Genomic DNA, 21,871 nt, shown 5'->3' with positions numbered 1-21,871 from the left:
TTCCCACTTCACTTGGAGATTATTACCCTGAGGATCTCATAATAGAGACAAGTTGTATACACATTCCCCACACCCTGAGGAAGGACCCTTAGCCCCAGCCACTCCAAAGAGGGATGGCCACCTGTAAAACGGACGCATGACCACCAAGCACTACACTGCTTCATCTGACCTGGTTTCCTCATTTCAGATTTCAGGCACCTCTTTCTGGGTCCTATAATCTCTTTTAACTCACTCTAGCACTTCAGCAAAACCATTGTATTTTTGTACTACTTTTAAAAATGTAGAGTTTTCAAAGTTTTTTTTTTTTTTTAGAGTAGTGCCTATCTTGGAATAGCTATATAGCTTTACTCAGTAATAAATAACTCTCTTTGAAAAAAGATGCTTAAGATGGATATCCTGCAAAACTCCAGAATTATTGTGAAATCACATTTTTATCTACCATTTTTAGAGTCCATTTGATTTATCCCAGCTTGGCATATTAGAGTAGACATGGGAATACAAACAGCCTGATAGTTAAAATTTTGTCTGCATATGAATCTCCTCTGGCTTCCTTCTCTGCCAGGAAAATTTTTCCTGTTGTCAGTCAACTGATCCTAATATCTTCTTGGAACAGAGCAAACATTTTAAAGTGCAAAGCAAAAGTCCTCCCCCAGCCCGGAGAGAAAACTTTTTTTTTTTCCTTGAGCTGTTGATGTCTTTAAGAGAAATGACTTTAGTTGAACCAGTCAGATGATAGAGGACACAGTTAACTCCATATAAAGGAAAAATGTTTGAATACCAGTACCACTGATTTCAAGTAAGGTTTATTTGGGTAACATTGTTTAGGAAGATAATCTGAGTCATAAATTGCACAGAGGCTACATCCCTCTTATGCAACAGCAGAGGACTAATTTTGTTGTAGTTTTGAATTCTGTATGCTTATTTGAAAAAGTCTCATATTTGTATGCATTTTGAAATATTTTATCAGCTTAGAAAGGAACTCAGTCTTCCTAACTATTGCATTGCTTTAATTAACTGATCATTTCCAATTTTTTTTAGAGTTTTGGTCAGAATTGGTTACTCTGAATCTAAAGAATAAAATGAAGACACAGCTTTATTTTAAACACTAATAAAAGGTCTTATTTTAAGGTAGACAAAACAAGTCTTCTTAAGACAGCCTTATGATAATAGACCCAGAGTCTCTGAGCTTATTTCAGCTATTATCCAAGCACACATTAACTGTTGGCTAAACGTAAATTGATAGAAAACAGTCACCAGAGAGAACACCTAAAAACCAGACCATACTACTGATAGTCACAGAAAAGAGATTTAAACCGAATTTTTTTTTAAAAGCTATGTTAGAGTGTTCATAAAGCTCTTCAATGATCTTGTATTTTAGAAACATGAAGTATGTGTCAGGGATGATTCATGGACTGGATAAAAAAGGGGTGAGGAGCTGGGTAGAGGTAGAGAAAGAAACAACTCAGAGGACAGGAATATTGGGTAGAAAGAAATTCTCTTGAGCTTTTATAATTTTCATTATCAGTTTGAGATAAAAGGAATAAAATATTTTGGATCAGTTTAAACAAAGCAAATGAAAGGTACACAAAATGAGAATGGAGAATTACTTTTTTTTTAGACGTAATTAAGGTTAATGTCTTATTTGCAAAATGTTTGGGCAGTAATAGCTATTTAGGTAGGGTTCGCTTGAGGGGAACAGATCCAATAGGAGATGGGTCTTTCTTTATTTCTATCATCTATCTGCCTGCCTGCCTGCCTACCCACCAACCTATTTATAGAGACAGAAAGACAGAGATTTTTATGAAACTGACTTATACAATTTAGGGGGCTAGAAAATCTAAAATCAATAAGGCATAAGAAAATCATAAAAGAAATAAGGCAGGCCAGCAGGCTAGAAACTCAAATAAGAATTGATGTTTGCAGACTTAAGCCCAAAATCTGCAACACAAGTCAGCAGGTGGGAAACTTGGGCAGTGTTTCTACGCTGCAACCTTGAGAAAGAATTGCTTTTTTCTCCATCTTTGCTCTTAAGGACTTCAACTATTTAGATGAGACCCACCTGGATTAAGAAGGATAATCTGCTTTATTCAAAGTCTTCTGATTGTTAATATTAATCATATCTAAAAGCTATTTTCATAACAACATCTAGACTGGTGCTTGACCAAATAATTGGGCACCATAGCCTAACTAAGTTTTCACACCACAATAGCTTTAGAGACTACCCTTAATTTTGTATGTTTCAGTTTTCTCATAGTGTCCAGGAAGAGTGCGATGATGTATTAAATAGTCAGTGGAATGTTAAATAGGATATGTATTTTCTAAGATTTTGGAGTTTGGTGTGCATCTGTATGTCTGTGTGTTAAAGTTTGTGCCATATGCTCAAAATTATTAGTGGATGCTTCTAACTTATACTTTCAAAACAAATATATGCTATTATAGCAATTCTCCTGCAACTTTGCAAAAGGAATATAATCTATACATTTCAAATATACAGTTAAATATGCCTCTAATAATTACACTTGATAAAAACTTCACTCCAGATTGTGAATCATATGGCTAATATCTTTGAAGAGGAAGGTACTTAATCATAAAAGAAATAAATGATCCATTAGGATATATGACTTCAGTAAATCTAGACATTTATATTTTGTCCTTTGTTTTAACATTAGCAAGATAACAACATAGATACATGACAGAGTTCATTCAAGCCATGTGCATCACTTTTCAAAAATGCTTATAAACTTCAAATTCTTTGTTTTGCTTTTTTTGTTTTTACTTATATTTGTTTGCAGAGTAAGTCATTTTGTTGGCTGAGTGATTCGTTGGTTGGTTTTGGGACTCAAATTAAATATTTTATCAGGCTTAGGAAAAAAAAAGAACCTATGAATATAAATGGGAATTTAGAGAATTATTTGGAAGAAAATGATCATAGATTTTAGTTGGTTTTATTGGAAGTACCATATCCTAGTAAGTATAAACAGTTTCACTTGCTTCTATAAAATAATGCATTTTTATCTCTCTAATATCTGCCTTTTTTTGTAATTGGATAAACAGTATATAAAGGAAAACCATCAAGAGTAACTATAAAACATATTCAAGTAAGTCAGAGTATCTAATTTGCAATTTATGTAATGGAGATAAGTAGTTAAACAAAAATGGCACCATTTTTAACTTAAATCATTTAAATGATAAATAAAACTAATCATATTAGCAATTTAAATACTTATTTAACTTTGGTACATATATTTAAATATCTTTTATAGATATTCAGATTTATGTCCATTCCTGTTGTATTCAAAGCCAACAAATAAAAGCACTGTCTTTCTTTGCTAGGTTTCTAAATACTTGTTTTACTTAAAAATACAAAGAACTTTTTAACATTGTCCTTAAGGATTATTTTTTTCCATTTCATATTTTGACAGCCTTTCTCTTTTTTAAAAACGTGTTTTCTATAACTGCTAAAAAATTTACCTAAAACTTAGTAGCTGAAAACAACACGAATTTATTATATTTCTGTAGGTAAGAAATCTACAAGAGGTCTCACTAGGCTAAAATCAAGGCATCAACAGGTCTGCAAATCATTAGGATGCTCTAGGTGAGAATCTGTTTCCTTGCCTTTTCAGCCACATTTCTTGGCTCAAGACCCCACTCCTCCAGTGTCATTCAGCAGCATCAGCCAGGACCTTCTCACATGGCTATCTATTTGGGTCTCTCTCCTCTGCCTCCTTCTTGCACTTACAAAGATGCAGGTGATTAGACTGTTCCCTCTTGGAGAATCTTAATTCCATCTGTTACCATGATTTTTGCTTACCACGTAACCTAACACATTCACAAGTTCCTGGCTTCTTCAGGACATGGACATCTTTCAGGGGCCATTATTCTGTCCTTATAGGTTAATCATTCTTGCAGCTAGGTGATGGGTGCATAGGGTTCATTATTCTAGTCTATCAATTTTTAAGAGGTTTTAACTTTTCCAAAACAAAGAGGTAAAACATAAATTTAGGATCCTATATCACCCAAGGAATTGTGTCCAGAAGAGAATTCTAAATTTATTTACAAACTCATTAGTATTCAGCCACTTAGGAAATTTCCATATTTATTTTCATATTTATTTCCAGTGAGGTATCTGAAAAAAAGATAAGATAATGCAACAATTTTAATACTTAGAAGTATAAAAACATAGACATACATTTTGCCTCCAGCAAACAGCCCTTCCTCAGATTTCATGCCAAAATTTTTTTTAATAATTTTTTTCTAATGTTGATTACAGATTCTTGGAACTTTTAGGTTTTGAGAGCACTTTCATATTATCTGGCCCAAGAAATCTCTGACACATGACTTTTGTGCCAAATGATCACCCATACGTCTACTGAACATCCCTAGGGTAGGACTGGGTCACAATCTCCAAAGCAGTCTAATGGACAACTATGATTACTAAGATTTTGTTTAACCCATAAGGCTTTGGATGAAAAGTATAAAACTACTTTCATATAACAGTCTACAAATATTTGAAAGCAGCTCATATGTCACTCTGAGGCTAAAATACCTTTAGTTCCTATAGACCTTAGTGGCAACCTGAAATTGGTAAAGAATGAAGACCGTGTCCCTATGGAAATTTATGCTTGGAGCAAAATTTGTCAATTTAAATGAAAATCCTCAAACAACTCATTTATCTAACAAATTGAATCACAACACATTGGGAAAATCTAGAGAAAATTTTACTCATTTCTTTACTCCAAAAGCCATCCCCACAGACTTTTTGGGATTCTTACCCTTCCACAGAAAGGGTATTTTAACTGGGTGGGAAGTAACCATTTTTATCCTGGATTGTTGTTCTTGTTCAGTTGTCAATTCATATCTGATCCTTTGTGACCCCATGGACTGCAACACGCCAGCTTCCCTGTCCTTCACTATCTCCTGGAGTTTGCCCAAGTTCATGTCCACTGAGTCAGTGATGCCATCCAACCATCTCATCCTCTGTCGCCCTCTTCTCCTTCTGCCTTCAGTCTTTCCCAGCATCAGGGTCCATTCCAGTGTGTTGGTCGGTTAGTCCTGGACATAACTGTCCTGCACACCTGTGAGCCATGAGGACAGATGACGGACCTAAGGAGACAAGAGTTGCTCAAAGTGTGATATGATTGAACTGAAGGGCTTTCAACCTTTACTGAAGGTCTTTCATTTCTTAAAGACCAGCTGAATTTCTGCTTCTGTAACTTGAGGGAGAAGGTAATATCTTTTTACCAATTAGCAGATTTGAAAACCGATTTTACCTGAAAAATAAAATGACAGAAAATGCACATTCCACTTTTCTAGTACCTAACTAGACATGATTTGCTGAGAAGCTTACAATGACAAAACTAAAAAAGAGGCCATGGCTTTGTAAAATTTAAAGCTTTTAAGACTTATTTAATATTTAATATATTTTATTACCTCAGGAAAACCTTAGTTCCAAGAAAACCTTAAAAGGGCCAAAGCCATGTTTTAGATTTCATTAGACAATATGGATAAACTCTAGATAGAGTTACAAGTCTGAAATGAGTGGGGGAAAATTTATAGAGGCCCAACTGATAGGCAGGAGGCTAAGTTCACACCACTGTAAGAGACAGTTAACTGCCTCAGCTTTTTGTCAGTTGGGGCCTCTATCCTGTACAGCTGATTGAAAATATAAACCAATAAAAGCCCTGGTTAAGACATTTTTTCCTCAAAGCTATTCGTGACTTTTCAGAACTGAGATCGTTCCTCATCAATGGCTTGTTTTATGTGTTTATTGACTCTGGCATAGAAGATCCTGGTGCAAGTCTATCATTTGTTCCTTTTCCAGAAACGATCACATATGTTTCCCCAAATTGTACACTTACTAGACCGCTGGACTCTTCACTCAAATTGTATACAACCCACATGCCTGACCAGTTATTAGCCTTAGTTATGCAGGGCTTTAAACTTAGCTATTGTGCTACAAATGGCTACCACACCATCCTGCCAGTGACCACTTCATGACAGTATCTACCCAGAACATTTTTAGATTATGTGCAGCTTTTATTAACTTTTGCCTCTGTGGATAGGAATTAGTTATGGGTCAGAAATATGAGCTCAACATATACCATTCTCCTCACCCTATCCCTCTTGTTGTTGTTTAGTTGCTAAGTCGTGTTCAGTTCTTTGTGACCCCATGCACTGTAGCCCACCAGCTCCTCTGCCCATGGGATTTCCCAAGCAAGAATACTGGAGTGGGTTGCCACTGCCTTCTCCAGGGGATCTTTCTGACCCAGGGATTGAACCCACATCTCCTACATTGGCAGGCTGGTTCATTACCACTGAGCCACCAGGGAAGCCCCCTCCCCCCGCCCCACCCCGCCACACCATCCCTATATTTACACAGAAATCATCAGATTACTGACATAAGAGTTAGTGTTAACCAGGATGTCTTTTAACACAGCATTTTATATTTTCATAGCTTGTGTTCCCCTCTCTTGAACTTGCTTCTAAACAACCGTAGAAGCATGTCTGGATATACTCAATTAAAACTCGCTTATAATAGAAACTATTCGGTTGATGCAATTTAAGTCTTGCAAACTCAGAGTAGCCTGAATAGGCAACTGCCCCTACTAGCTAATCATTGCCAGAAGGAAAGGTTACATGTCAACCATTCTAAACCCAAAGTTAGTGTATTTGTTAGGTGGTGTTTAAAAATAACAAGCCAACCAGTAAGTTATTTATTTATTTGGATTGGTATAAATGTCACAAATAAGTCATCTTGGCAAATATTCAGGCAGTAGAATGATTCAAGACAGGCATTACATGAGCACTTTATTAAGACTGTGTTCTGGTGAAGGGGACATCTGGTTATATCTCCTTAAAAAAAAAAACTCTTTTCAAATGAAAATCATATCCACCAAGATATAAGAAATAGAACATTATGGCCTCTATCACCCATCTGTCCCTCTGATTAAATGGTTCCAAAATCATTCTTTTGAAATACCCTGACCTTTTCAGTGGGTATAGTTTCAGCTTACTTAGGGGGTAGCTTGGCTTTCTCTCCTCAATTGGTTTTTTAACATTCATACAGAGATGGAAAATAGCTCCAGTGTCTGCCAAGGTTCATGGACATCTGCTCAGCGAGCCTTATTCCTAACTCCATTATATCCTCTCCTTCATCTTTTCTATCACTCTCATTTTTACTCATTTTATGCATGATTTTTGTGTACTGCATAAAATCATATATATATATATATATATATATATATATATCATAAATAAATGTGTAGATGTACAGAGGAATAGATGAACAAACTTGTCCTGCTTAATAATGAACCTGAGCCCTTTTCTGTAGTATGGCTTACTGTTTATTATATACACTCCTGAAGATCTTTCTAACCTCATCTCTTGACATTCTCCACCATATCCTTCATACACCAACAAACTGAAGTAGTTACAACTCCATAAACATACTGGTTTTTCTTTGGGACAAGTTTCTAAAACATTTGGGACCTGCTATTCTCATCAGAAAAATGGAATAACACCCATTGGGGTGGTTGTAAAGATTAAAACCATTAATTTATGAAAAGCTCATAACATATACCTGCCCATATACCTGCCATATAGTAAGGGCATAGTACACATTATTTGTTTTTGTGATTGCTGTAATAGTGATGATCATATTTTCCCCCAAATCCATGGTTTTATGCATATTCTTCTTCCTAAAACACTGCCGTGTCCACCTGGCAAATTTGTATTTATTTTTCTCAGAGAGGCCCTTCCTTAACCCCTATAGGACAAGTTAGGGTCTTCCTTCTCATACTTTAAAACATTTTTGTAGACGTTTGTTTTTGTGCTTAATACATTACACTCTAATAATGCCTGATGTCTTCTCTTCCCTATGAGATTGTTAAAGGTCATGTCTCTTTAAAGATACCTCTTAGCACAGAACAGAGCACCAGTGTCTGGGGAGATGGAAGGAACGAAAGGGAGAAAGGGGAATGAAAGGTTAAGGAGGGAAGAAAGTAAACAGAGGAAGGAAAGAGCAAGCAAATAAATGAATCCAGTCTTCTGGCAGCTGTCCTGTCCTCCATCATTCCTGGAAGACCCCCAACAGTGATGCATTGATCTCATTTACAAATTCTGTCAGTGCGCTGATTAACAGTTCCCAAGTTTATCACTCAGGGCATAAATAACTGTAGTTCTGCAAGATATTAATTCATTTGCAGTGACTAATTTGCCTCCTATTTGATGATAATGCCAACTATTGACTAAGGCAAAAATCTCTCAGCTTGCCAACCCCCCAAAAATCACTTATTCAGAAAATGGCTCATATAGGAAAGAAGCAGCTGCTTTTGAAATTGACACAAATGAGCCAAAATTTGTTTCTTTTAGAAAAAAATCTTATTCAAGAGGTCCATTTAGCTCCAGTGGTGAGGTTTTGGTGAAGACAAGTGGAAAATGAAGGATAAGGGAGCACAGAGTAAGTAAGCATATCGATTTTTGTCATCATTTGCTTTCTCTCTGATGATTTTCCCTGTCTTGATTTTCTAAGTTATAGATGCAGGGTTCTTATTGATCTAGCCTGTTATAATGGAGAAAGAAAATTCCATCAGAAAAATAAAATTAATTGCAAACTGGAAACATTTTCTCATAAAGAACAACAGTTTTTCTCTCTTGATGTGACAGAGATCCTCTTTAAAAACATCGGTTTTGGATACACTGTTCATTGGCAACAGAACTCATGAACGTGAGAAAAATCTTCCCATTTTATGAAACGATATTTCAAGCTCTGAAAATGCTACAAATATGTAAGTTTTATCCGATATCCTGTTATATGATCCTAATAATAATAAAGATCACCAATTTTTTTCTATGGTGAAAAGATATGTGCTAACTAAAATAGAGATGAAGTTACTTTTCTCACACAAACACACACGCGTTCCCTCACCACTAATAGAATGACCAAGTGTAGATCACAAAGTCATCTCTCTTCTTTCAACCCAGGTTCCTTTTCAAGACAGTCTGTGCGTGAGACCCACGCACAGCTGGTGAACTCCGCTCTTTGGAGCAGGCTTGGTCCTTCTCCCAGGAACTTGCGGCACTTTCTCCTTTCTGCCCTCTGCATATTTCTCAAAACTACCAACCAAGACACATTCTACAGTTAATCCTATCCTCCTTACTCTTTTTCCATCTTCAAATAAACACTTGTGCTTTCTACCTGTTTTTTATTTGATTTCTTTTCTCCTTTTTGGCTCTTTTATAATTATTCTTGTGTTTTTGACTCTCTCTCATATCCCCCACCCCTCCGCGACCATTCTTACTCCCCAAATCCTACAAGCAGACATGTGATTTCTGCCCCTTTCAGCCCATCCTATCCACCAATGCCATATTACGTTCCTAAGTCACCATTCAGAAACAGTTCAAATTTCTGAGCTTATTGTAAGCCTTTGGCAGTCTGGTCACAGTAGCCTACTTTTCAGTCATATCACTCACCATTTGGACTTTTGATTTCCACCCTTCTCACCCAAACCTGCTCCCTCCATAGTCTTCTCTGGAGCAGCAACTGACATGACCAGACAGCCAGTTACTCAAGTGAAAAAAATCCTAGAAATTTTCCTTGAGTCCTCTCTTGCAGCCCCCACATCTAATCCATCACCAAGCTCCCTGATTCTACTTCCATAACATATGCCTACTTTGTTCATTTCTGTTCACTTGTACCACTGCCTATGCAAACCATCATAATTCAGCTGGACTACTGTTTGGTCTCTCCTGCATCTCCACAATCCAGTTCCCACACAACATCTGAAGAGAGTTTTGTGAAAACATAAATCAAATCACATCACAGCCCCACTTCTGCCTTTATGTCATCTGGCTCATATGAACCTCTTGGACCCAAGCCTTCACCACTTTATCTTCTCCCGCTATGCACCAGCCACACTGGCCTTCCTTATAATCTTCTTACTCACATTTTTACCTGACAGCCTTAGCACTAGCTTTTTTTCCCCTGCCTGTGGTGCTTTTCTTCCTAAACTTTGCATGGCCACTTTTGTCTTTCATCTAACAGTCTAAATGTCACTAAATTCTTTACCCAATATAAAGTAGCTGCCAGGTCCTGTCATCATACCCTGAATAGAATTTATCTGATATTTCTTTTTATTTTCTATGCTTATCTTGTTCATTGCTGAATTCTCTCATATCTAGAACAGTGCTTGGTTCTCAATGAATATGTGTTTAGTGAATGAATGAAAACATCTTTCCCATCTCTGTGCCCTGTCCTCAACACTGGTCAATATTCCTAATGGAGAGTAAGAGAACCAACAACCAGAGGTGGGTTGAGTTGGTATGGAGACAGTAAGGCTGAGACAAAGGGAGAGAGAACAACCTGCCTAGAGGGGAGCATCTTTGTTGAATGATAGTTATGAGACACAATCAACTAGGATCTTCAACATCAGATTCAGAAGGTTTGGCTCAAACATGATTTATAGAGGATTCTTCTTAAACTTAGGGAAACAAAAACTGAGCTCCATGATGTTTGTTTTATCAATTCCATAAACCCAATACCTAGAACAGTATTTGACACACATTGGCAGCTCAATAAATAGTTGAAGGCATAAATGAATGAATGAACATGATCTAACCACTGCTGCTGCTGCTGCTAAGTTGCTTCAGTCGTGTCCGCCTCTGTGGGACCCCATAGACGGCAGCCCACCAGGCTCCCCCGTCCCTGGGATTCTCCAGGCAAGAACACTGGAGTTGGTTGCCATTTCCTCCTCCAATGCATGAAAGTGAAAAGTGGAAGTGAAGTCACCCAGTCGTGTCTGACTCTTAGCGACCCCATGGACTGCAGCCTACCAGGCTTCTCCATCCATGGGATTTTCCAGGCAAGAGTACTGGAGTGGGTTGCCATTGCCTTCTCCGGATCTAACCATTAGCATTCTTATTTAGCAATGGTTTGTAACAGCAGTCCCCAACCTTTCTGAAACAGGGACCTGTTTCCTGGTAGACAATTTTTCCACAGACTGGGGGTGGGGAGATGGTTTCTGAATGATTCAAGAAAATTACATTTATTGTGTACTTTATTTCTATTATTATTATTATTATATCAGCTCCACCTCAGATCATCAGGCATTAGATCCTGAAGTGTGGGGACCCCTGGTTTATAAGACCCAAAAGAGATAAGAAAAATGTAGAATAAAATTTCTCAAAACCTGGGCAATGGATTATATTTAAGTGATTTATTAAAATTCAGCTTCCTGTGCCTTTCCTGAGACCTGCTGAGTCATCTAAGACTGGGATCAGGAATCTGAATGTTATGAGTTTCATGTGTATTTTTTACACACAAACTAAAGTTTGAGAATTATTGCCTTGAGAGAGGTAAGATGATGAAAGACCTAAAGTAGGATCTATATTTGAGGAAATTAGTGAAAGACAAGTTGCCAGAATTTTGAGAAGTAGGGAAAAGAATCAAAATGACTGTGTGCAACCTGGCAGACAGAGAATTACACTGTCATTGGTAAAATATAGGAGACTTGTGCATCATTTTAAAAACATATAAGGTAGTAGATTTTTCACCTTTTGGAAGACAAAGTAAAGGCATATGTGTAAAGGTGAAATGTGAAACTAAACTAAGAAAACTATGTGTTCCCCAAACCACAGAAGGTAAGAAATAGCAAAGGTATTGCCACTGCATTCCATAGTGTGAGAACGCTAAAGACAAATAAGTCTCGTTTCTTATTGTCAAAACCCTTATTAAAGTCATGTCATTCCTGTTTATTTCACAGTGAAAGCACTGCATATGTCTCAGTAAATAGTTCCTTGTGCAAAAGATCCTTGAAATTAGCTTCCTCCCAGCCATAACACTGCAACACTGCTAGAACACAAGGAATGCTAGCAATCTAATCAGAAGAAAGATCTGAGGGCAAATATCTCCAGTAAACAGTAACATTTTAGAAAGTTATTTGGTTTTCCATAGTCAGGTTTTATGCATAAGTGTAGGTTTCAGAATCTAGAATCTATACTTAGAATCAGATTTTTTTGATGTAAAGATGGGTTGAGGCCAGTGAATGCGACTCATGAGAAGAAATCTTAAAACTTGGGAACTACTTCCAGCATGTTAGCCTCTGTACTTCTGTACTGAGTAACCTGACATTTAAAATCCCCAGTGAGTTGAATACCCAAAAATAAGTTAGCCCTTCCCACCATGATGGACAGATGTTTAATATTACTTGAAGAATGTTCAAGTTCCTTTTGGCAGGTTCTAATTAATGACTATAATATGAAAGAAGTAAAAGAAGGCAGGTCAGCTGATAAGCAGTATTGGGACATACCTGTAACTGTGCTCAGGAGACTGCTCACTTCACTGCAACCATGTGGAGACTGATTTTCTGAGTCTGTTGCAAAAGTAGAGGAGATTCTATGCAAAAGTATTAGGAGATTTTATGTGAATTGCTCTGCAGATAACACCTCTCTGTGTTTTCCTCTAACTAGAATAATAAGTAATGTTGACCTCAACTTTTAAACAATAGCAGAGAAAAAAAAAAAAAACCACTGCTTAAAAGTTTACGCAACAAAATTTGGGACACACATTAGTAAGGTGTGGGGTACAATAACTAATCACTTCATTGTTCCTATCAAGGGAGCTATGAATGTGTCTTGCCAAAAAAAAAAAAGTCATAATCTAAGTAAGGCAGCATACCTGAGAGGAACAATTTCTGCCCCTGCCTGCCCCACAATCCTAGAAAGATTGTGAAGAGATTATTGAAGAGAATAAATTTAAATATAAGAAGAGCAGAATTTCTTTCATGGAGTTCTATCCTTCATAGATGACCATTCCTAGGGCATCTTTCATGCAGAAATTCTAGATCAAGAAACTACTGATGAGGGAAATAGTTAAAATCTTTAAAGTGTGCTAAAAATTACTACTCAACAATACCAATTCAAATACTGAAAGAAGGATCTTGGGGTTATTTATGCATTCTGTCAAATATCTGTGTACAACCTTAACTCTGCATGATATAATTATGTTTCAATATCAATTATCAGAATCTTACTTGACTTGATCCTACAGTAAGAAGGAAGTAAAATAATTCTTTGAAGATCCTCAGATCTAAACCACTAATTGGCTCAGGCTTAAACCACTAATCAGCATATAGCCCATGGCCTCTTTTGCTTGGTCCCCTCAGTACCTGAGCTACCTCGAGGATGTCCAGTGCAGAAGCAGTGGAGGAGGAAAGAAGTGATCCTTATCCAGAGGCTCAGAACACTGGACATAAAGCCAAGTCAAAGGTTTCAAAAGACAGGGAGCTTTTTTCTGTGTCCTTGGCTTGTTGTGAAATGGCTGACTTTAAATATGAAGATTCTCTCCCTTCATCTTAATACTGCATACTTCTATCATTTTTATCACTTTCTCCCACATGGATCTAGTCATATACTAGAAGGAAGAAATGTTTTCTTTCTGAAGAGAGATATGTTTTCTATGTGTTAAGGACAACTGAACACAGAAGGCACAAATTAGATTTATTTAGAGGTCTGTCTAGTCAAAGCTATGGCTTTTCCAGTAGTCATGTATGGATGTGAAAGTTGGACTATAAAGAAAGCTGAGCACCCAAGAATTGATGCTTTTGAACCGTGGTATTGGAAAAGAATCTTGCGAGTCCCTTGGACTGCAAGGAGATCCAACCAGTCCATCCTAAAGGAAATCAGTCCTGAATATTCATTGGAAGGACTGATGCTGAAGCTGAAACTCCAATACTTTGGCCACCTGATGCAAAGAGCTGCTTTGAAAAGAACCTGATGCTGGGAAAGATTGAAGGCAAGAGGAGAAGGGGATGACAGAGGATGAGATGGTTGGATGGCATCACCGACTCAATGGGCTTGAGTGTGAGTAAACTCCGGGAGTTGGTGATGGACAGGGAGGCCTGGCGTGCTGCAGTCCATGGGGTCGCAAAGAGTTGGACACGACTGAGTGACTGAACTGAACTGAATTTTGCCCATCTCTGGTCCTTCTTTCAACAATAGCTAGTCAAATATGTTTAGAAAGGAAAAACTAAAATAAAATTTCATTCATTATATTCAACAACTACAAAATGCATTTAAAATTTTCTTTGTCATAAGATTATAATGTTTTTCTGTAAGGCATTAAAAAGACTTAGCACCAGAGACATAAATATAAAGAAATAAGTTACTTTCGATAATTTAGTTTTAAAAAAATTAGCTCTGGGCCATTTCTCAAAGTCAGTCTTCTGGGTTAGGAAAATGGAAAGTAATTTAGAGAAGCATAATACCTTTTACTAAATATTTCAAAGCCAGGACATCCATCTATATTATAAGTGAGTAGAGAAAAAAATTATTTAGCAGCAGTTCAGACACTGCCCAGCTATGAATAACCAACTTGCAAACATCAACTCTTGAGTAAAGGGATGTACACTTTCCTCTCCCCACAACAAAGCTCAACTGATGCTGCTTCTGAGAACTTTCCAACTTACATTTTCCTCTGTCCATTCCCTTCTTTACTTCAAGAAGACTGTGCACAAACCACACACAGCAGGTTAGCTGGCTTTTCTGAGATGGAGAGGGACTCAGCTTCCTTCCATTTATTGAGACTCCCCATATGTTAAAAATTTTAAATGTGTTAAAATGAGGTTACAAAATTTGTAGCATATTTTAAAAGTTCAGTCTTGGAAATGAGTCTCAGTGACAGTGTGGATAACCTCATTAGGAGACAACATCAAGCATCTGAATTTGAGGCCCTCATGAAGATGAGAACAGACTAATGGCTCCCCAAACTCTCTTTATAAATAGCCCCGCTATTTCTGCCCAGCGCTCACTCTGGCAGTTTCTAGCAGGTTTCCCTGCCACCAGTATTTCAGACTTCCAATCTATCCTCCACAATGCTTCCAGAATGATCTTTCTAAAATGCCCATTTGATCATATTATTCCCCTGTTTGACCCTCCTCAGATTTCCAGTCATCCGTAGAATAAGGCAGGCCACTTCACACGGGGACCACAGCCCTACCTGGCTGACGCCTTCACTTACGTCTCCTGGCAATCCTCCTCTCCCTCTAAGCCTCCTACTCTGCGCACTCTCATTTGTTCACACAGTTCCCAGAACCTGGATTGTTCTTACTCTCTCCCTCTGCCTGTAAAGTACCTGCTCAGCATTCACCACAAGCCTTTGAGGACCCCTTTAGGAGGCTCTGGCCATCTTTTTCTTTTTTGACCCCACGTAGCCTGGTGACTTTTTCACAGTCTTTATCACAAATGTTGGGCTTAATAGTTTGATTCACCTTACTAAGCTTGAAGTTTCTTGTGAGCCAGGACTGTGTTTGATCCATTTTTTTTTTTTTTAATCATCAGTACCTGGAACACAGAGAGTATTAGATTACCTCATATTGCAATATTTTCATCTCTGCTGTTGCTCTTCAGTTTACTTGATTTTTCTTCACATTTGTTTCTTTTCCTCTTTTCACTATTCTCTTTTTGAATTTTAAAAAGCACTTTCATCATAGCTGATAAGAGTTAAACCAGTGTTATTCAAAGACTTTTTATCATGGATAAGCAGAATTATGTTTTGGAGGGGAATTATACATAATTTTTAAAAAGCCATCAGCTTCTAAATTTCTTGAGAATATAAGCCTCTCCATGACAATTTCCATACCTCTCTTCTCTCATACTTAAATCTGTTTCTCTCCAAGCACTGAGAGACAAGAAAATTTTAAGGTTTTATTCAATTTTATTATTTCTATCTTTGGTTTTATTGCTGCAGTATTTTTTTTCTGCTACTTGTTCATTTCAAATGTATAATGTTTCTGCTATGTTGTAGATTAAGTGACTTTCATGGGCTGGCCTGCCAACCCCTGTACCATCCATAATAGTTTTTTTCTGTGGGGAAATATATTTTAAGTTGCAACCAATATGCCTCAAAATTCTTTTGGAATTCAGCATATTTGTAGGTTGTGGATTTCCACTAAGATTCTCCAGTGAAATTAGAAAACTTGTATTAACTTGTTATTCATGCAGCAAGTATTATTAACATTTAATCAATGTGTTGATGAACTTCAGGATGAGCTTCAAGTTCTGAGGATAGGGAGTGAGATGAATTAGGTGCCTGACTTCGGGGTGTTTGCAATCTACACATAAATCTTCCTAAAAGTCAGCCTGCCTCTTTAGTATTTGTCGTCCCTCGTGCAAACATATAAATTCTATTTATGATCTTAATGACATAAAAATAGTTATTATGAGAACTACAGTAACTTTCATCCTTCTGAGAAACACTTCATAGATATAAGAAATATTTTGTCATGTTAGTTTCCTTAAACACTCATTTGAGATCATAATCATCCAAGAATGGTTTTTGTTTTCACTTTTGTTTTCTGGCTGCACCGTACGGCAGGTAGGATCTTAGTTCCCCAGCCATGGATCTAGCCATGCTCCCTGCAGCAAAAACAGAGAGTCTTAACCAATAGACCTCCAGGACAGTCCCAAATGTCTTCTTTTTTAATGAGCTTCCCTCCATCTCAAAGAGATTTGTAATATTTTGTTATTTCATAATAACTACATTGATCCTTGAATACTCTTCTGGAAGCATTCCTCAAACGATATACTTATTTTTGTAGCCCTCTTTTTCTTTGGTCTAGACAGATGGATCCATCCACTATTTAAGGCTCTCATTTATTGTCCTCTACCAAGAGAAAAAAGATAATGGGTCTGGAGATGTAAGGTCTTTAACGATGTGCAATCTTGAGCATTTAATATGTGAATTAGTGGTCTTAAATGGTTATCCTTTAATCAGATCAGAATTATTCTTGGAAACTAATGGATGTAATCTGTAAAATAAAATTTGTTCATTAGTGATAGGAAGGTTTCTAAGGGTCTTTTAACATGAAATAAATAAAGCAGTAGATCAACAGATGATAGGTACATTTCATAATAATCACTCTGAAAGAGCCATTCCAAGTAATAATTACCTACTCAGGAATGATGAGGAATTTCTAATGATTATAACTATCAGGTTCACTTACCACATGGCAAGCTTAAAATGGAAACATTCTTTAATGGGAAAATAACGTCTTAATTTACTCTCTTAAAAAATTTTAAAATAAATTAATAAGTGCAATGTTTTCATGTCTACAGTTTTACTTATTATTTTCCTAAGGATAATAGTTTTTAATTTATCCTCCCAAGAATTAAAATATTATAATATTAATACATTACAAATAATTATAAAATGTAAATTAAACTATTGGAAAAACAGTATACTCTTTTTCTGTTTCCACAGAAGCCTTCCTTCTACAAGACATACCTTACATTTCCTGATAAAAGTTTTTATTTAACCTTTTCAATTTTTGGTGTCCTTTTCCCCAAAATCTTGAGTTTAAATCAGTTTATATTTTGTGGCTTGTCTAACTGAGGAGACCTCCTACTCTGAAATGGGTCACACTACCCAGAAAAAAAATAGTTTTTTGGTGCCAGTCTGGAAGGAACAAAGAGGTCAGCTCCTACTATTTAGATGGTGATTGCAGCCATGAAATTAAAAGACGCTTACTCCTTGGAAGGAAAGTTATGACCAACCTAGATAGCATATTCAAAAGCAGATATATTGCTTTGCCAACAAAGGTCCATCTAGTCAAGGCTACGGTTTTTCCAGTGGTCGTGTATGGATGTGAAAGTTGGACTGTGAAGAAAGCTGAGCACCGAAGAATTGATGCTTTTGAACTGTGGTGTTGGAGAAGACTCGTGAGACTACCTTGAACTGCAAGGAGATCCAACCAGTCCATTCTGAAGGAGATCAGCCCTGGGTGTTCTTTGGAAGGACTGATGCTAAAGCTGAAACTCCAATACTTTGGCCACCTCATGTGAAGAGTTGACTCATTGGAAAAGACCCTGATGCTGGGAGGGACTGGGGACAGGAGGAGAAGGGGATGACAGAGGATGAGATGGCTGGAGAGCATTACCAACTCGATGGACATGAGTTTGGGTGAACTCCAGGAGTTGGTGATGGACAGGGAGGCCTGGTGTGCTGCAATTCATGGGGTCGCAAAGAGTCAGACATGACTGAGCAACTGAATTGAACTGAAAGAGAAGGAAATTGGCACCATCTTTCTTGCCAGTTAATTCATTTGTTACCTATTCGTTCAATCCAATATTTACTAAGTATCTATTTTAGACAGGCACTACTAGTTTGGGAACTAGCCAGGGAATGTCAACACACACAGTATTGTGTGTTGACAAAACACCAGAAGTTTATGTGTGGCTCTCCAGCTTAGGGAAAGCACTAGACCTTCACAATACTGTTACAATTAAGTAATTTTTGTCCACTTAATAGATTCTACTCTTCCTAAGATTTCATGGTTTCTCTTACCAGGGAACTTCTGAATTATATGTCTGTCAAAGATAAGAATTGATTTCAGAAACTCCTTGGAAAGCTTCTATAAATAACCCCTCATATGGTTTTTTAGAGCATCTACTGTTACCCTATCATTTTTATTGGAAAAAATGCATAGATCCTCAGCAATCATTGGTTGAATGTTAATGATTTTTACTGTTCTCAGAGAATAGTTTCAAGCATGTACCTATGCTTAAGGCATCTATTGAATGAATCTAGCAACATCCCCTATACATCTCTTACACAACTAACTCAACCAGACTTGTTTGAAACCAGGTTTCTCGGTGTGGGTGCCGTGGAACCTGAAAGATACTAATCATGAGAAGAGTTAATCTACCTCATGAATCAATCAGAAGCCTGAACTCAGAGTCTTGCCCTTTGTGTTAGACTTCCTCCTCCTGCACCACCTCTATCCCTTGAATTTCCCGTCAGGAAGAACTTTGAACCTTCTCTCAGTGATGTGGCGCCTCCCTGCCTGTCCAGTAACAGATTCATCTTTAATATTTTTCAGCTTTGGTCTTTATATGTTGATTTTGACATATAAAAGATATACAATGTGTATTTTTCTAATCTAAAAATTATAATGTTTACCACATGTGAGACACTTTTCTTAGAATCTTGCAAGTCTGAACTCATTTAAGTAGCAATTTGTAGTTTTTCTAAAGTGAGGACTGGAATCACAGATACTTTTAAGATGCATCATTTAAATCAGTGAATGAGCCTGCCTGATTGCCCAGTATTTCTGTCTTACCATCTAGCACCTCATTACTGTTCAGCCTTGTTTTTCACTTGTTTTTAACAGTAACTGTCATGAAGAGTTATGAAGAAAATGACTCAAAAAAAGAAGGCCAAATGCTAACTAAGGCTGTTGACAGAAATAAAAAGGAAGGAAGTAATTTGGGAAAATAATGTTTCTGGATCAGACATGTAACATGAAAGAATTCACAAAACCCTCTACACAGAACAAAAGAAAACCATTTTAGAGAGAAACCATTTCATCTCCCAGCCAATACAGTAGCTGCATACCATGGGGAAAAAAGGTCAATGAAAGCTGAATTCATTTCCTTGGTGTTAGGAGGCTATGTACCAGAAAGAACTATCAGTGCAAAAGTAACTAGGGAATAAGTCAGAAGTCAGAATAAAGTCAGAACAAATATTCCCACAATATATAAAATTGAGGATTCACAAAGGTCTCCAAATATCATTGTAAAAGTCATGAGTCTACTACACAGTTTAGGATGATTGCCTATGACGTGGTTTTTGTTATTCACTGTGAACTTTTGAGTTTTTATTTTATATTGGAGTATCATTGATTAATAAAGCTGTGTTAGTTTCAGGTGTACTGCAAAGGTGATTCAGTTATACATATAAATGTATCTAATCTTTTTCAAGTTCTTTTCCCATTTAGGTTATTACAGAGTATTGAGCAGAGCTCCCTGTGCTACAGAGTAGTTCTTTGTTGTTGTCAATTCCAAATTCCCAATTTATACCTCCCCCCATACCTTTTCCCTTTGGTAACTGTAAGTTTGCCTTTGAAGTCTGTGAGTCTATTTCTGTTTCATAAGTAAATTCATTTGTATCATTTTTAAAAATTCTGCATATAAGTATTATCAAGTGATATTTGTCTTTCTCTGACTTACTTTACTTAGTATAATAATCTCTAGATCCATCCATGTTGTTACAAATGGCATTATTTCCTTCTTGTAATGGCTCAGTAATATTCCATTGCATTTATATACCATATTCTTTTATTCTTTTTTATTTGAGTATATTAAAAGCAGTATTTATTGCTTTATACTGCTGTGTCAGTTACTGCTATACAGCAAAGTGAATCAGCCATGCATATGACATATATTCCCTCTTTTTTGGATTTCATTCCTATTTAGATCACCACAGAGCACTGAGTAGAGTTCCCTGTGCTAGACGGTAGGTTCACATTACTTATGTATTTATATATAGTGTGTTCAACTCAGTTTAGTTGCTCAGTCATGTCCGACTCTTTTCGACCCCATGAATTGCAGCATGCCAGGCCTCCCTGTCCATCACCAACTCCCAGAGTTCACTCAAACTCACGTCCATCGAATCGGTGATGCCATCCAGCCATCTCATCCTCTGTTGTCCCCTTCTCCTCCTGCCCCCAATCCCTCCCAGCATCAGAGTCTTTTCCAATGAGCCAACCCTTTGCATGAGGTGGCCAAAGTATTGGAGTTTCAGCTTAAGCATCATTCCTTCCAAAGAACACCCAGGACTGATCTCCTTAGAATGGACTGGTTGGATCTCCTTGCAGTTCAAGGGAGTCTCAAGAGTCTTCTCCAATACCACAGTTCAAAAGGATCAATTCTTCGGTGCTCAGATTTCTTCACAGTTATTTGTATATAATATATATTGGAAGATATATATCTCCCAATTCATCTCACCCCTCCTTCCACCTTGTCATCTGTTCTCTATGTCTGTGTGTCTATTTCTGCTTTGCAAATAAGATCATCTATACCATTTTTCTAGATTCCACATATATGTGGTAATATGTGAATATTTCTCTTTCTGATTTCACTCTGCATGGCAGTCTCTAGGTCCATCTACACCATTGCAAATGACACAATTTCATTCCTTTCATAGCTAATACTCCATTGTATGTATGTACTATATGTCTTTTATTCATTCCTCTGTTGATGGACAGTTAGGTTGCTTCCATATCCCAGCTATTGGAAACAGTGCTGCAGTGAACATTGAGGTGCATGTGTCTTTCTGACGGTTTTCTCTGGTATATGCTCAGGAGTGGGATTGGTGGGTCATGTGATATCTGTTTTCAGTTTTTCAAGGAACCTCCATATTCCTGTCCATAGTAGATGTATCAATTTACATTCCCATCAACAGTGTAAGAGAGTTCCCTTTTCTCCACACATTTTTCAGCATTTATTTCTCATGGATTTTTTTATGATAACCATGGCTCCCCAGGTGGCAATACTGGTAAAGAACAGCCTGCCAATGCAGGAGACATAAGAGATGCAGGTTTGGTCTCTGGGTCGGGAAGATAACTTGGAGGAGGGCATGTCAACCCACTCTGGTATTCTTACCTGGAGAATTACATGGACAGAGGAGCCTGATGGGCCCCAATCCATAGGGTTGCATAGAGTCAGACATGACTGAAGTCAGACATGAGGACATGACTTAGCATTCTGACCAGTGTGAGGTGATACCTCATTGTAGTTTTTATTTATATTTCTCTAATAATTAGTGAAGTAAGCATCTTTTCATGTGTCTCATAGCCATATGTATGTCTTCTTTGGAGAAATATCTATTTAGGTCTTCTGCCCACTTTTTGATTGGGTTGTTTTTTGATTTTGAGCTGCATGAGCTGTTTTTATCATTTGTATGCATATATAATTTATATATTTTTTATATATGTTTATAATTTATATACACATTTATCCATTCATCCATTGATGAATATTTGGGTTGCTTTCACCTTTTGATTATTATGCATAGTGCTGCTATGAGTACTGGTGTACA

The 21,871-nt window shown here is 37.2% G+C and overlaps 1 long non-coding RNA gene across 7 annotated transcripts in view; it reads right to left on the bottom strand.

Moving 5' to 3' along the window:
• Positions 1-787: 787 nt before the first annotated feature.
• Positions 788-21,871, bottom strand: part of LOC101903851 (uncharacterized) — a 140,515-nt gene continuing 119,431 nt past the window's right edge. For 6 of the 7 annotated variants that reach the window (XR_009496173.1, XR_009496172.1, XR_009496175.1 and 3 more), the window contains one exon: positions 4,702-5,103. This is a non-coding gene — a long non-coding RNA (uncharacterized lncRNA). Of the gene's footprint in view, positions 4,127-4,701; positions 5,104-21,871 lie in introns of those variants that run through there. The other variant, XR_009496176.1, reaches the window with a different exon arrangement.

This window comes from Bos taurus, chromosome 10 (assembly GCF_002263795.3).
Source record: "Bos taurus isolate L1 Dominette 01449 registration number 42190680 breed Hereford chromosome 10, ARS-UCD2.0, whole genome shotgun sequence".
Lineage (NCBI taxonomy): Eukaryota > Metazoa > Chordata > Mammalia > Artiodactyla > Bovidae > Bos > Bos taurus.
Note: the sequence above shows the minus strand (reverse complement) of the source record. Positions and strands in the feature narration are given on the sequence as shown.